The 15,334-nt window shown below is 43.8% G+C and overlaps 1 protein-coding gene across 2 annotated transcripts in view; it reads right to left on the bottom strand.

Annotated features, from left to right (window-relative positions):
• Gabrg3 (gamma-aminobutyric acid type A receptor subunit gamma3) overlaps positions 1–15,334 on the bottom strand; it is a 580,888-nt gene that overhangs the window by 546,851 nt on the left and 18,703 nt on the right. Inside the window, exon 1 of one of the 2 annotated variants that reach the window (XM_040733266.1) lies at positions 2,296–2,489. The exons of the other annotated variant lie outside the window; for it this stretch is intronic. The gene's annotated coding sequence lies outside the window, so the exon portion shown is untranslated. Of the gene's footprint in view, positions 1–2,295; positions 2,490–15,334 lie in introns of those variants that run through there. 2 annotated transcript variants of the gene reach the window in all.

Genomic DNA, 15,334 nt, shown 5'->3' with positions numbered 1-15,334 from the left:
ATGCCCTAAGACCAGTACTCCAGAAAGATTTCCCACAACAGTCCCAGGGTTGACAGAAATGGACACATGCCCAGATCCCTAACCCAGAAGCCATCTCCAACTGACAACAAATAAGATGTTAATTCTCTCCAAAAGAGCCTCACTGGGCATACAAACAGTTCTTAAGGGCAAGCCCAATGCCCAGCAGTAGAACCAACTAATGTTATCTTTGGAGATTTTTTTTCTTATAATGTTTTGTCAATTTCTTTTAAGACAGCAGTTTTTAAAGTGCCCTGGTAACGGGAAATCCTTTTCCTCTCTTCTCAGAGGCCAATACTTGCCCCCCGAAACTGCCTATCCTATTGGTTTATGACACAGCCCCATCTAATGAACAATCTGCGGCTTTAGGCTGCTGTCTTCTCTAATCATGGACTCAGTCACGAAGCATGTTTTCTTTTAGTCTTTTCAACTTCCAGAGTTCTGAAACAATCAGCAACACCAGGGCTGGCCACCAGGTGAGCGACAGAGGGGCCTAGCCCCCCCTGCTTATCTGCAATGTTAGGAACTATAGGGAACCTCATACAGAAAACGGACAATACTTTTTTTTCTTCTCACATATGAGGCATATGAAATAGACCAAGTTCCAGCTGTGGAATCTGATCAAACTGTTATACCTGATTAACCTTAACTACTAAAAAAAATATTTCCCCTTTTTCTTTCCTGAATCGTCTCAAAATTCTCCAGTACTATGAACACTTAGATAGGTTCTATTAATAATCAATTTGCCATAGTTGTGATTCTGAATATCCCTCAAAAGCCCACATATTGTAAGGTTTAGTTTGGTTTGATACCATTAGGAGATGGTAGAAACTTTGAAACATCAAAAACTGGGAGGTTTGAACTCACTGCTGGCAGGTGACTGAAGCTAGACCATGAGGGTCTAGCTTCTTTCTCTTCACTTTCAGTGTTCTGGATGCAGGTAAGCAGTGGTTTGAAGGAAATGGATCCCCCAGTCACATACTGGAACCTCTATAATCATGAGCCAGAATAAACATTATTTTTCTTGCAGGTGATTAACACCCGTATTTATTGTAGTATCAGAATCCTAACTACTATACCTCCTGTCTGGGAGCAAGCGACTTCCTGCCAAGTCCCATTAACAGACACAATTAGCAGGCAAACACTGAATGACCCGGAAGCACAGGGCTGAGAGACAGACTTCATATTCTCATGGGTAGAGCATCATTCAGATGAACTAATCAATTATCTGGAGATTTATGGAAATAACTAGTGTGACAAACAAGTAAATCTAGGTACTGAGGTTAGAAAGTGATTAGAGGAGTTCTGTCCCTGCAGCCATCACCCCCCCCCACCCCAGGAAATTAGAACAATGAAATTTTAGACATATGACCCAGGAACTCTGGATGTTGCAAATGAGTATATGTAATATGAGCCCTAGAATCAGGTCTCTAGAATAACATGTGTGGAGACAAAAGCATTCTTGAAAATGAACTGATTTAAAAAAAAAACTAATGAAGGACATGGAATTGCAGATGCCATCAGGTCCCAATAATTATACACATAAGAAAACGGCTGAAGATGAGTAAAAGAAAAGGAAACCCTAAGTACAGCCCACGTAAAAGGCCCACAGAATAGAGGACAATGTTAGAATGATGGTTGGTCTCTCCTGAGAATCAGCAAAGGATGAAACACGGCAACTCAAGATGATTCAAACACTGACAGACAAAAAAAAAAAAAAAGGTTTATAATTCTAGTCTAAAAAATACCCTTAAAAAAAAAAACAAGGTGAAATAAGCAACCTTAGTTGGAATAAAGCCAAGGAGGCTTCACTGCCATCAGACCTTCAGTATGAGAAAGGCGAAACTCCCCCCACACTATTAACAGATCAGCATGTGAAGGATGGGTCTTCCAGAAGGAATGCGGAGTACCCAGGGCAGTCATCCACCGGTATTCAAATATTCAGCCCAACCCGTTATTGGCCATAGTGCAACAGGCTCTCCCAGTAAGGGAAAGATGAAGACAATGTCACGCCCTGCCCTGGGATTCTTTTAGAAAAGCAAAGGAAGTGCAGGGAGAGCCCAGAAATGTTCTGGGAAGATCACACATGATGCACACAGCTCTCCCGGGCAGGGAAGCACAGTGAGTGGTGACCTTTTGAAATGAAGCTGTAAAAATCTTGAGAACCAGGCAAGCCAGGCTGTCAGGTGACAGAAACAACTGCCTGGAAAGAGCAATGCTGCTTCTGTGCCGGGATCTCCAGGTAGCTCCTCTGCTTTCAGCTCAAGCAATACTTACCACGGGCAAAAGAATGAAAGGAAGTGTGTTCAGAAGAACGTCGTTAAAATGGGAACCGCTGACAGCAGGCGGTGTTGGCGTGTCTGGTACAGGGCGGCATCAAGGAAGATCTTGCTTCACCAATGAATTTCTTCAGACTGTTCTGGAAGGGGAGTGGCGTAGGGATGGGATGATCCCCACGATCCCTATAGAAGTGGCCAGTTGGAAGCCTTCTGTGTCTGTGAGGTTCTAGAACTCGGCAGAACAGCCAGGTACCTCAAATTCCCAGGTAGTTAGAAAGCTGGATCTAAGTCATAGAGGGTTTGAGGCCAAACCAGTAACAGATTTGGAAAAACAGCTGCGAACCCCGAAAGCGAGTGATGGAATCCAAAGGTTACTGTTGATCTCAAGTGAAGAAATTGTAGGAAGCAAAAAAATATGGTATAAAGAAAGGGCAAGAATCTGGGTGACGAGGAAAGAAACCAGGCAGGGCTCGTAAGTGTGCAGGGGGACATGCTTACTTCTGTGTGGAAGCAAGCTTGTGATCCGGGGCAGTGTAGACTGATGGCATTGTACTTGAAACATGTGACCTCGCAGTGAGCCTCTTCTCAATGATAAAGACCTCACATTTGCCTTGAGGGTGAGAGACATATTAACTGAATATTAACATGAGTTAGCATTTGCTGAGCGTCTGATGAAATTGTGATGAGCCCACTAAATAAGACCAAGGCAAACACACTCGCAGAGAAACTTAGAAAGACCAAGGCCTTCTCTGCCTCCAACAAGCCTTTTTCTGTGCCTGGCAATATAGTTCTTGCTCATCTATCAAGCCCTTTTCTGTGCCTGGCTCATCTACCACGTAACTGTACATGTAGATAGAACAGTTGTCCTTATTTACCCAGGAAGTAATGATTTCTAAATATTCCCTCTCCCACCACACAAAGACACCAAACCTTGGATAGTCAAATCTGAAAGTGTGTCGCATTTGTAGTCTGTGCTCTCAGACACCTCTAGGAGACATGTGACGCTTAACGCAACATGAAAACCACATAAAATGGACAGTTTGGGGGATTCTGGCAAGGAGGGGTGTCCAGTCATATGCAGCGTGTAGAGATACTTTCTCAAATGCAGTTGATCCATACGTAACTGAACCCAACCCTCATACATGTACCAGCATGTGTAAACATACATACAAGTCACTGGAGCAGCACAGTTCTCTCAGTACTCATGGATGGCTTGATAGAATACAAATAGCATGGCATGCATCAGGGGAGTGCCAGCAGACAATCCCACTGCCAGAGAGTCTGGGAAACAGAATCTTCAACCAGCGACTGATGGAAGCAGAGGCAGACATCCACAGACAAACACTGAACTGAACTCCTGGAATCTAGTGTCAGAAAGAGAGAACTGATGGGCAAAGGAGTTAAGACTGGGCTGGTTTAACCCACAGAAACAGTTGACCTGAGCAAGGGGGGAGCTCTTGGAGTCCAGATTGATGGCTGTGTAGAAAGCATGGGACTGACCCAGACCTCCTGAATGTGGGTGTCAGTGAGGAGGCCTAGGTAATCTATGGGGCCTTGGGTAGTATTTACCCCTGGCTTACAAATAGACTTTGAGTGCCCATGCCACAATATGGGAGGCTCTCTCAGCCTAGACTCTTGGGGGAGGGCCTAGGCCCTGCCCTGGATGACATGACAGTCACTGGAGATCCACCATGGAGGGCCTCACACTCCTTGGCGATCGATCGGAGTGGAGATTAGATGAGGAACTGGGGGACCTGGTGGGGAGAGCAGGGAGGAGGGGAGGGAGAGGGAGCTGGGACTGACATGTGAGACAAGATTGTTTCTAACCTAAATAAAAAATAATTTAAAAAATACAACTAACATGGTAGAGCTTTTACTTTCCATTTTATATGACTGACTTAGCAAAGGACCATGAATGCTGAACTGATGGGAAAGGGTAAAATGCTGGAAACCAGCCTGCTGGACCACTCTTTGGTTTGCTGTCAGCTCTGAATCTGAATGCCCTCCTAGCCCTCCTCTGCAAATGCCCCCACCCTGGAAGGGAAGGGAAGGAGAGCCTGCTTTTCCTCCAAGACAGCCTGCTGCCGTGTGCTATTAAAAAGGCCGAGGGTTCCCATTCACATCTTATCAGATGAGATTCTTCCCTGGGCAGCTCTGCAAGTGCTGACCACGGTGACCCCTGAGAGACCGCAAGACCCTGGTGGCATTTGCTGCGTTCATCTTATCCTCTTTCCTTCCCGTTGAAGGGCAAGCGCTGTGTCCTTTATGTAGCCAGGAGGAGATGGTAAGGAGAGGAAGAGGAGGAGGTAAAGGAAGACAGCAAATCCCCCAAGGTTTGGGCAAGAAACGGAGACTTGAACTGAACAGCAAGACTAACTTGTTTCGTTTGCAGAAGGAACTAAACCCTGTTGTCTTGTAGGGCAGCAGAACCCAGGCCACTTTAGGTTTGACTGGATGTCTGAGAGACTGTTACCCAAATGGTCCCTGTCCCCTCCATGTCTAAAGTAGCAACATTTATTGTAATTTTACTGTTAATACTGATAGTAGGTACACATGTCTGTAAGTGCAACCCAATTTTACAGACTATGACGTTATTGAAAGTTACTGAGGAAGCCATACAAAAGGGTCACATATTTTATTAATTCTGCTGTTATTGATGTCCAGATCCATAGCAACTGGGAGTGAGTGAGTGGTTGCCAGAATCTGGGAAAATGAGGAAGAATGAAGACTGACCATTGACAGTGACAGGGTTTCCTGCAGGGGTTAGAAAATGTTATGGGATCAGATAGTGGTCAAGATTGAGTACTTAGGGAATACACCTCTATAAAGAGCTGTGCACTTTAAGTGGTATGTGCCCTGGTGTGTGAATTTAATCTCAATTTTACAGCAAAAATTGCTCAATGTTTCAATACTTGCATCCACTGAGTTGTAAAGCTGTGTTACACTAATCCTAAGTCTTCAGTGATTTTGCTGTAATGTATTTTACTTAACACACACATTTTCAACCTTGATTCTGGGTGAAATTTTGTTTACATAACATGAAATTAACATTTATATATAATTATTTACAACCATGAAACTATTGCATATTTATATTGTTATGTCACATAGTATACAGTAATGAAAAATCAATAACTGTTTTTCTGGGTTATCTTAAAATGACTTTTGTGCTGGGAACTTTTGAGGTTAACTTTAATTTGCTGCCAGCATCATGCATGAAGGCCGCTACAACACATTTAGAGATGGTTTGTATTTCCCTCTAGATGAGAGAAGCAGACTTTTCCTATAATTTTCCTCTTGGAAAATATGCCTGAAGATAATGCCCACAGCACTGCTCTAGGGCAGAGTCACTATGGGGAGAACAAAGCTTGGGATTCAATTTCATGGTTTCTCTTGTTCATCAGGCTTGTTCTTTGATCGGGAACTGAGGCTAAGGCATTGGGCTGTTTGGGCAGATGGTCACTCCTGCGCCCAGCTGGCGGAAGGATCCATAGCAAGACGACCTTGTAGAAATTTATACCCTATCCACCAAATAAATGTATTTCTCCAAATCAAACTAGGAAAAGGCTGTCTTAGTAGACTGACATCATCCAAAATAAAAACTCTACCAAAAAGAGTGAATCTGTGTGAGAAAGAGCATCTGGAAATGTATGTGTGACCCCTGAACAAAATGTGCTGGACTTATCAGAACCTCCTGCTACTGCGTGGCCGGAAGACGTTCAATCTCATACGTGAACCTGCAGAGAAGTTAGAGTCGAAGACAGCTAACTCAGATGGAGCACTACTTCTCCAACCAAGAATGGAGCAACAGCAACTGCAATGAACTTTGACAGAAAACTGCTAAAGTTCAGAGAAACTACGTGAAACCAAGGCTATCAAGATACTGCACATGAGACTACCATGGACAGAACCCACTGAGCCTGGAAACAAGCAGAGCTGCTTCTGGGGTTGGAAGAGAGAACAGTCAACCATCTGGCCAGCCTCACACTGTGTCTCTAACTCTCTGTACTCAGTGTGCCCATCTGACTGTTCCCTGTCAACCCATCAAAGCAACACTCATGAGCCACTGAATCCTTAGGCAGCCTATTCTTCCAACAGATAATAAAAAGGTCAGAAGACGGCTGAAACCTTGACGCACTGATGTGCTCATCACGATGATATTCTAAAGCCATACACATACCCAGCAATCAAGAAGTACGAAACAATCCAACTGCAGATTTGAGCTATTTCATGATAATTGAATGTCAATGATACCACATTATGTGGCAAGGGACAGAGGAGAATATGGAGTGTTGTAGCTTCATTATAGTAAACAAAATCACGGGCGCTTAAAAGAATGAGAAAATATTCACACTAATGGGCTCTGAGTGAGGTGTGAGTGCTCTCCTACTCTGTGCATTCTGTGTTGTTTACAATAGAGCATCTTTCCAAGTAAAAGAGGCAACAAATACCAAAACATATATATTGCACCTAAGCAGATTACTTAATGAATTAAAATACCAATTTAAATGTCGAGGAGAAAAGTGCGTTCAAGCAATATTGCTTCTTGTTCCTAAAGTCTCTGTAGATGTTTGAGAGCAGAATGGTCTGCTGTACCATACTGAAATTTTTGTGTCCCAACATGCTATGGCAGCCAATACCACAAAGTGTTCTCAGCAGGCGGGGATCTCCAGCACATTATATTACTGTTCTGGTTAAGTGATAGAATAGCTGAAGTGTTCAGAATATTTGAAGAAAATACCATTTTTAAAACATGCTTCCTTCTGGAGATTAGGCCTATTCATGGGAACACTTTAAAAGTTGAAGCTCTAGGTTGTTTCCAAGATCTGGCTATTATAAGTAATGTTGCTATGAACATAGCTGAGCAAATCTCCTTGTTGAGCAAATGTACCTCCTTTGGGTATATGCCCAACAGTGGTATTGAAGAGTGTTGAGGTAGGTTGATCCCTAATTTTCTGAGAAATTGCCATACTGATTTCTACAGTGGCTGTACAAGTTTGTACTCCCACCAGCAATGGAAGAGTATTCCCCTTTCTTCACAGTCTCTCCTGCATGAGCTGTCATTGGTGTTTTTTATCTCAGCCATTCTGATCGATATAAGATAGAATCTCAGAGTGGTTATGATTTGCATTTCCCTGATGACAAAGGGTGTTGAGCACTTCCTTAAGTGTCTTTCTGCCATTTGAGATGGTTCTCTCGAGAATTCTCTGTTTAGACCTGTACCCTGTTGCGGGTGACCCTTCTTGGACACCCCTTGAGGGAGGGGGTGAGAATACACAGTACCAATGACTCAGGGCACTGGGAGTCAGCGGGGAGCAGAGTACGCTGCAGACTTGTTTATTAAGGAAGTTAGACCTGTGTTTACACAGGTCTAATGTCCCATTGGCTCAGGTGACTGACTGCTGCGTTGTCCTTTCTTCATTGCTGTCTCTAGTTAGGTGTCCTTCCTCAGCAGTCTCTGGGGATAGAGGCAGGCTTGGCTGAGGGAGGAAGTGCCTGCCTCACATGCCCATGCATGGGTGGACTGGCCACAGTTTCTCCTACAGTACCCCAATTTTTAGTTTGATTTCTAGTTTCTTGAGTTCTTTGTATATTTGGAGATCAGCCCTCAGGCAGATACGGACGGGGTTGGTGAAGATCTTTTCCCATTCTTTTTGACCGTGTTCTTTGCTTTACAGAACCTTCTCAGTTTCAGGAGGTCCCACTCATTAACTGTTGCTCTCAGTGTCTGCTCTACCGGTGTTCTATTTAGGAAGTGGTCTCCTGTATCTATGCGTTCAAATGTACTTCCCACTTTCTCTCCTGTGAGGTTCAGTGTGGATGGATTTATAAATTAATTTTAAAAAAGTTGAAACTCTTTCACTGCTGCCACTTAAATTTTCCTCTGTTCCCATAATAATTATGACATAAGGTCCACCAACAGTTTAGATCTGATAAACTCTCAAAGCCCATCTACTATGGGTTTAGTTCCAAGTCTATGGGCAATTTGGAGATGTCAGAATATTACAGAGGTAGAGCCCAATGGGTTGCCCTTCGGTTGTTGATCATGGGGAATTGTGACACCACAGACTCTTCACTGTCTTTGCTGCCTGGTATGACATGTAAGTGTCTCTGCTGTGTTACATGCTGTCCGCCATTCCTACACAGTTTTCCCATCAGAGTCTTCAAAAGCACTGTGCCCATCGGATCATGGACTAGTGAACCTAGATCATCGTACCCCAGAATAGACCTTCTGCTGCCAAAGTTAATTGTCGCATCATACCTAAATAACTCACATATGAGGTAATAACACCTGGACAGCCCCAAAATAAGAGTCTTTGCCCTGACCATATTCTAAAAGGATCTCCCTTATGCCTTCATTTCTCAATTAGATAGCAGTGACTGAGTCTGCCCCGGTGTAAGCAGACCACTAGAGAATGCTGCATCCTTCCTGTTCCTGGTGCTACTTTGGAGACCTAAGAGACTGAATGAATATCAACCCAGCATGGGAATAGCTGTACATCAAGCCAGCACACACCTGCCCCTACCTTTCAACAAATACGGCTTTATGAAGAAAACTCTTAAAAAGAGAGTGGCTAAAAGGAAGTACATACATCACCATTTGTTCAATCCAGTGGCTAAAAGAGATTTAAAATCAAATGCGAACATGCAAAGAAGCAACAAATTACAGCAGCAAACCCTGCCTGAGACAGTACAACACTTGAGATGATTTTAAAACACCTGAGAGAATACTGAAACAGTTGTTTTCAAGACACAAGGTTTGAAACATCCGAAGACAGTGGCCACTAAGGATAGAAATACGTGAAAAGGAGCCCTGCTACTGCACCATCTGAGTCACGGCAAGTCACCCAGGCAGGAGTAAGCCTCTCTGAGTCAGGACATGAAACTCAGAGTCCAAACAGACCAACACTGCAAGAGTTCATAGTGAGCAAACTACCAAGAGACTGCTGGGATCCAAGGAGCACCCCTCTTAGGGAATCAGCCTGCATGGGAGGAGAGTGTTGAAAACCAGTGAGGACCACACAGCGGCGTCCAGTATGACCACATGACAGGGAATACCCGAGGAATAACCAGTGTTGCGAAGAGCCAGACTGACTTGAATCCAGAGGTGCTGCATCCCCGAAACCTGCCCAACAAAGCTGAAAGGCAGGATTCAAAGAAAGGGTTAAAATCCTTCAGATGAACTTGACTATACTACATAATGCATTCAAGAATATTTATAAGAATATAAAAATATCAGCTGTCAACAAGAAAAAAAAATCACATCATCTGGGGAAAATAAAGCCCTGAACACACGACTGAGTAGAGAAAAAAAAAAAAACACAGTGAAGCAAGCAACCAGCCAATCAGATTAAGACAAAGGCCCCTCACCCCCAATACAGGTAGGGAAACTGGCCTCAGGGCAAAGAAAGCAGGATAGCTGGTCCTGCCCATTCATAAGCTACAGCACTTGGGAGAACGGGTCCTGCACCTTGCCTGGACAGCCCAGCAGAGCCGACCTCATTGGAAGAGACAATGAGTGAGCCGACCCCCAGAAAGCTGGCCCCACTGCTCACCTGTCTTGCAGCAGGAGAGATGTCACACCCACCCCACCCCCCAAACTCCCCCCCACCACACCTTGTCCTTTGCCACTTACGGCAGGCAGAAGAGCCGGCCCCTGGGTCATGAGAGTAGAAGAACTGGCCCTGCCCTTCCACGACTGCAGCACTCGGGAGAGCCGGCCTGCACCTCACCTTGACAGCCCAGGAGAGCTGCCCCTGCTAGTAGCGGGGTGGGCTAGCCGCCACGGAGGGCAGGAGATAAGAAGAGCTCGCTCACCATGCCCCTCCCATCTAACAGGTGGTGGTGTGAGCTAGGAAAGATACCACCTGCTGCCCCTCAACACCTGCGGCAGGTAGGAGAGGTGGGCTGGGGGCATTTGAGCGGGAGAACTGGCCTTGTCCCTTCATCAGTGACAGCACTCAATAGAGTGGTCCCGGCCCTTCGCCCAAGTCACACAGTAGAGCTGGCCTGATGGAGTGGGTGCTGGTGAGTCAGACCCAAAGGTGTGAGAGCAGGAGGACCAGCCCTGTCCTTGCTGCCTGATGCACTGATGGAGGGCCTACCCTGATGAGGAGGAAGAGGGAGAGCTTGAGGGCTCACCAACCCAGCTACCCTCCAGGCCCACAACCAGGACTATGAGCTGGAAGCAAGAATCCAGACAATTCTTAAAATCAAAACAACGTCCCCAGGAAAGAAACATATACAGGTAGAAGATGGCTTGATGGGATAATGCCTGCATCTTCTTCTTCCCCGAGGTGGTGCTAGAGACTGAACTGTGATTTTGCACATGCTGTCTAACTGAGCTAGACCCAGCCTTTGTCTTCTTAGTAATTTGAAATAAACTCCATAAGATGTGTATATACTAGAGCCAAATAACACTAAGTAATGCTTAATAACAACGTATTGGGATAGGACATTTAAAAATAATGGAAGGCATATAATACATTCATCAGTACATCAAAAGCGGAGCTCCAGTAGAAGAAAAGTGACCCTAGATGCTGACTCTAATGTGCAGGAATAAATTACAAGAGTAATAAATAAAAACAAGCATAACATCAAATGGGAAACATATTCTACATCTATAAGCCTATATAAACAATGGTTACACAGTTAATGTTTATGTTTGTAACATACACATACCACATAAAGCAACACAAAGAGTAAATGAATAGAGATATCTGGAGTGCATTTCCATGGTTAACTAAAACTAAGAAAAACAGCCAATGATTTTGATAATGTGTGCTTTCATGGGCTGACAATGGCAAAATCATTTTTAATTAGAAATCATCAATAAATAAAACTGGTTTACTACAAAATGCACCCCAAAAAATACAAAAAGGAATAACAGAAGCACCTCAGGCTTTAAGGGGCAAATGTTTAAATCATTAAAACCATATCACATTAAGGCTAAATTCATCAAATAATATAAAAGGTAGAAATTATGAAAATGAACATAAACAATGTCTGACACGATGTCTTTAAACAAATCCTAGGCCCAAAGACATATAAGATGTTCCTTCCAGTGGTTCCTGTGAGGTACTTAAAGATAAGGAATCCCTTATATAAGGGAACTGACATAGAGTGCGAGCATCAGCAAACACACAGATGGCTATAATACTTTTCAAATAATTGTCACTTCTATACTGCTAGGGAGGAAAAAGAATGTCTCAAAACGATAGAGGGTCAACATATTGGGAAAGGTAGTATTTATGCGCTCAACAATGCAGTCCAAAATTGGGATAGAAACTATTATAAATGTAGAAAATGACAATTCAATATGTAATAGCAGTATGTGGAGACATATTTAAGTATTTACTTTTATTATTTTTATTTGTACCTCTGTGTGGTTATGTGCATGTGAGTTCAGTTGCCAGCAGCAGCCAGAGGAGAGAGTTGGCACTCTTGACAGGGCACCACCTAGTGTGGGTGTCAGAAGCCAAACTCTGGTCCTCTGGAAGAACAGCAAGAGCCCTTAACCCCTGAGCCGCCTTTAAAGTCCCACAATACATACTCTACTTTCTATCATTGAACTCCACAGGAAACCAGAGATAAAAACGTATCTGCACCATTAGCTATCAGATGGAAATAAAAATAACGAAATGAATGAGATAGTGATTCAACGGCTGATGAAATCTGCTCTGGCATGCCATGGCCAAAAGGAACCCGAGGGAGAAAGTGTTCTTCATGACCCCATTCACCTTGCTTTCTTACACACCAGGATTAGCTGCCAGGTATGACATCACCCGCAGTGGGTTGGGTTCTCCCACATGAATCATCAGTTAAAACATTGCCCTACAGACTTGGATTCATCCAGTGTGATGGAGGCGTTTTCACAGTTGACGCCTCTCTTCCCAGGTAACTCTAGATTCTGGCAAGATAATACAATATGAACCAGAACAAGATACAACTTGGAAACAATAGTGGTAAAAAAAAACAAATAAATATTCTAATTCCATCACATATACATAACAGTACTCTACAGAACAGAAATGATATTTTTTGATCACCTAAGATCCTAGGAGAATAAGGGAGATGGGTACAACCAAAAGTAAAACTTTCTTCCTTTGGAGGTGACAAAAGTGTTCTAACCTTAAATAACAGTTGCTATAAATATAATAAAAGAGCACTAGACTGCATACTTTAATACAGCAGCTTTTATAGCTTATCACTTATATTTTAATAACAGACATAAAAGGAAGACAAAACAAAAGACATTTCAGTCATGCAAACACTAAAAGAATCCATTGCTAAAGGGCATGTGGTAAAAAGAAATTTATAGGAAATGTTTAGGCAAAAAAATTACGAAAGACATTTACTGATCTAGAGAGACACCCACACACACAAAAAAAACCCCAAAAGCTCTTGCAATGTCTCTTGGTTACCCACCACAACTAGTCACAAGATGTTACTGCTGCATACACCACATACTATGGACATAAGGTGTAGAAAAATCACACAGGAACAGCACTAGGAAAGTCCCCAAAAATGGTTGATTTTCATTATGCCAAATGGTTTTATACAGACTATTGTGAGGTAATGACATTGACAATCTAACCCAGCTTGAAGTCTAAGAATTATAATACCAACCTGTAGTATGAGTGATATGAGGATAACAAAATGCCCTCTAATTTCAATTGGGGCTTGCTCTACAAGAGAAAAATCCATGCCTGAAACTGTAACTCTAATCCAAAAACCATGACTATAGAGGTTTTGGACCCTGGAGGAGGATGGGAGCTAATACGGTTATTTAGGTGCCTTGACACAGCACCATACCACCCCTTAAATGTCTATGTTCATATCCACAGACAAACAGTATCCTCGGGCTTGAATAGAAAAGCCTCTTCCTGAAATCAACAGAGACAAATGCAAAGACCCTTGGCTGCACAAGATACGAAGAATAAAGGACATTTGAGGGCTCAGCTCTAGACAAGATACTTATACCATCACCTTAAAACTCAGAGGACATTACAAAGGATGGAGCAGAATAAATATAAGAGCTGAAGGATAGGGAGAGAGACTATGAAGTATGACCTTACATGCAGGACACAGACATAGGAACCACAGAACTCGTAACACCTGTGCACTGGGTCCTCGGAAATCTGGCCCTCCTAATACCTAACTATGAAGAGGGAATAGACTCAGGGGGCCCTACCACACTGCACGGCTACTGCTGATCAATCCCCTTTTTGTGTTAAGGTGAAATATAGCATCTGGTTGTCCCAGTGGTGAACCCACAAGGCTCTGACGGTTCGTTCCAAAGTCAGGATCACACAGATGGCCCTGACCACACTTTGGTGGACATCAAATAAAACCAAAGCCAATAAACAGGGGAGTGAGCTTTATATAGAAAGGGGGGATCGTAGGCATAGGACATAAGTGAAATAGGCTAGGAGGGCAGGAACATAAGTGAAATTAAGGAAAGAAACAGAAAGTACTGACTAATAAACATTCAGGATTGGAGGAGGGAGTTTGCTGTCTCGTGCTGTGATAACCGCCATGGCAAAAGCAGCTTGGGGGAGGAGGAAGAGTTTTGTTCGGCTTGCACTTTGTGATGTCTACTGATCGCTGAAGTCAGCGCAGGAGCCTGAGGACAGGAACTAGAGTGAGATCATGGAGGAACACTGGGTAATATCTTGCTCTCAGGCTCATGGTCAGCTGCCTTCCTTTTATAACTTAGGAACAATGTCTAGGGTTAGCACAGGTCACAGTGGACTGCTCCCTTCCACATGGATCTCTAATTAAAAAAATTACCCTACAGACATGCTTACAAAAAAATCAGAGTGGAACATTTTCTCACCTGAGGTTCCCTCTTCTCAGATTATTATCACAGAGGACTGGAATGGGGATTCTGGGGGGCGCTGGAGCAGTGGAAGATGGGTAGTGTAGACTCATAGTAATGACACATGCAATTACCAGAGACTCTATGCTAAAACACTATGTATCGAAATTTAACAACTTAAACCAAATTTAAGAAACACTAACCTACACAAAGATTCCAGTGGCAATTCCTTAACCAGGCCATGTCTTCTTAAATGAAATTTAAGAACATGACACACAATTTCTCACATGAGCAAAAGTTCTCTGTATACTACAGCACCCAAGGATAAATTGAATTTTTAATACAACAAAATCCCGGATTAACACTCATAATAATGTGTGAAAGCAGAAGCATAAGACAGGAAAGTGAACAACAAGGAAAACGGAACAACGGGAAAACGGGAAGAGGACCCTAGGATGAAATTCACACCGACGACAAGCGGACTGCCGGGGCAGAGCCAAAGAAACCCAAGCCTCACCTGCTAAACCCCCACCAGAAGCAAGGCACAAGCAGAGCAGCCAACGCACATTGGAACAGATGGCAACCGGAGGCCTGCCCCATCCCAACATTAGCGCCGGGTAAGCTGGAGTAACATCTCAAACCCAGAGGACGACCAGGGCTGAAGACACTCAGTTTATCTTGACAAAGCATCCGCTTAGGCAAGGGGGCATGCAAACCCTAAATGCATATACCTGGTAGCAATCTCTCCAGACGAATGAGGCAAGTACCAACCAAGCTAGACAAAAAGTGACAGTGTAGCCACTGCAGGCGTTTACACGCCTCGCTCGAAAACCACGCAGAAATAGACCCACGTCACCAAGCAGGTTGCTGAGATGGTATGAAGCACTTTACACAACGGGCCTAATTTCTAGTGTGCTTGTTTTTCCCATTGTGCAGCCTTTAAATGCCCTTCCTCCCCACCCCCCCCCCGAAGCCCAGCCTTTTCTGGAGGCTTGTGATGCAACACGGGGCTGTTCGGAAGACTCAGTTTCCACAGTCCTCACTCGGGGTCCCAAGGAAGCTTGGAGATGGACGCCACGGGAACAAAAGCCCCCAGGCAACCTAGAGAAACTTCATACAGATTTAGTAAGGTGGTTTCATTTTGTCTTACTGGCATGGAGGATGGAAGACGGGGCCTCCCACACACCAGCAAAGTTCTCTGACACCACGCGACGCC

Source organism: Mesocricetus auratus, unplaced genomic scaffold (assembly GCF_017639785.1).
Source record: "Mesocricetus auratus isolate SY011 unplaced genomic scaffold, BCM_Maur_2.0 Super-Scaffold_100030, whole genome shotgun sequence".
NCBI classification, from domain to species: domain Eukaryota; kingdom Metazoa; phylum Chordata; class Mammalia; order Rodentia; family Cricetidae; genus Mesocricetus; species Mesocricetus auratus.
This window is presented reverse-complemented; position numbering and strand designations above follow the sequence as displayed.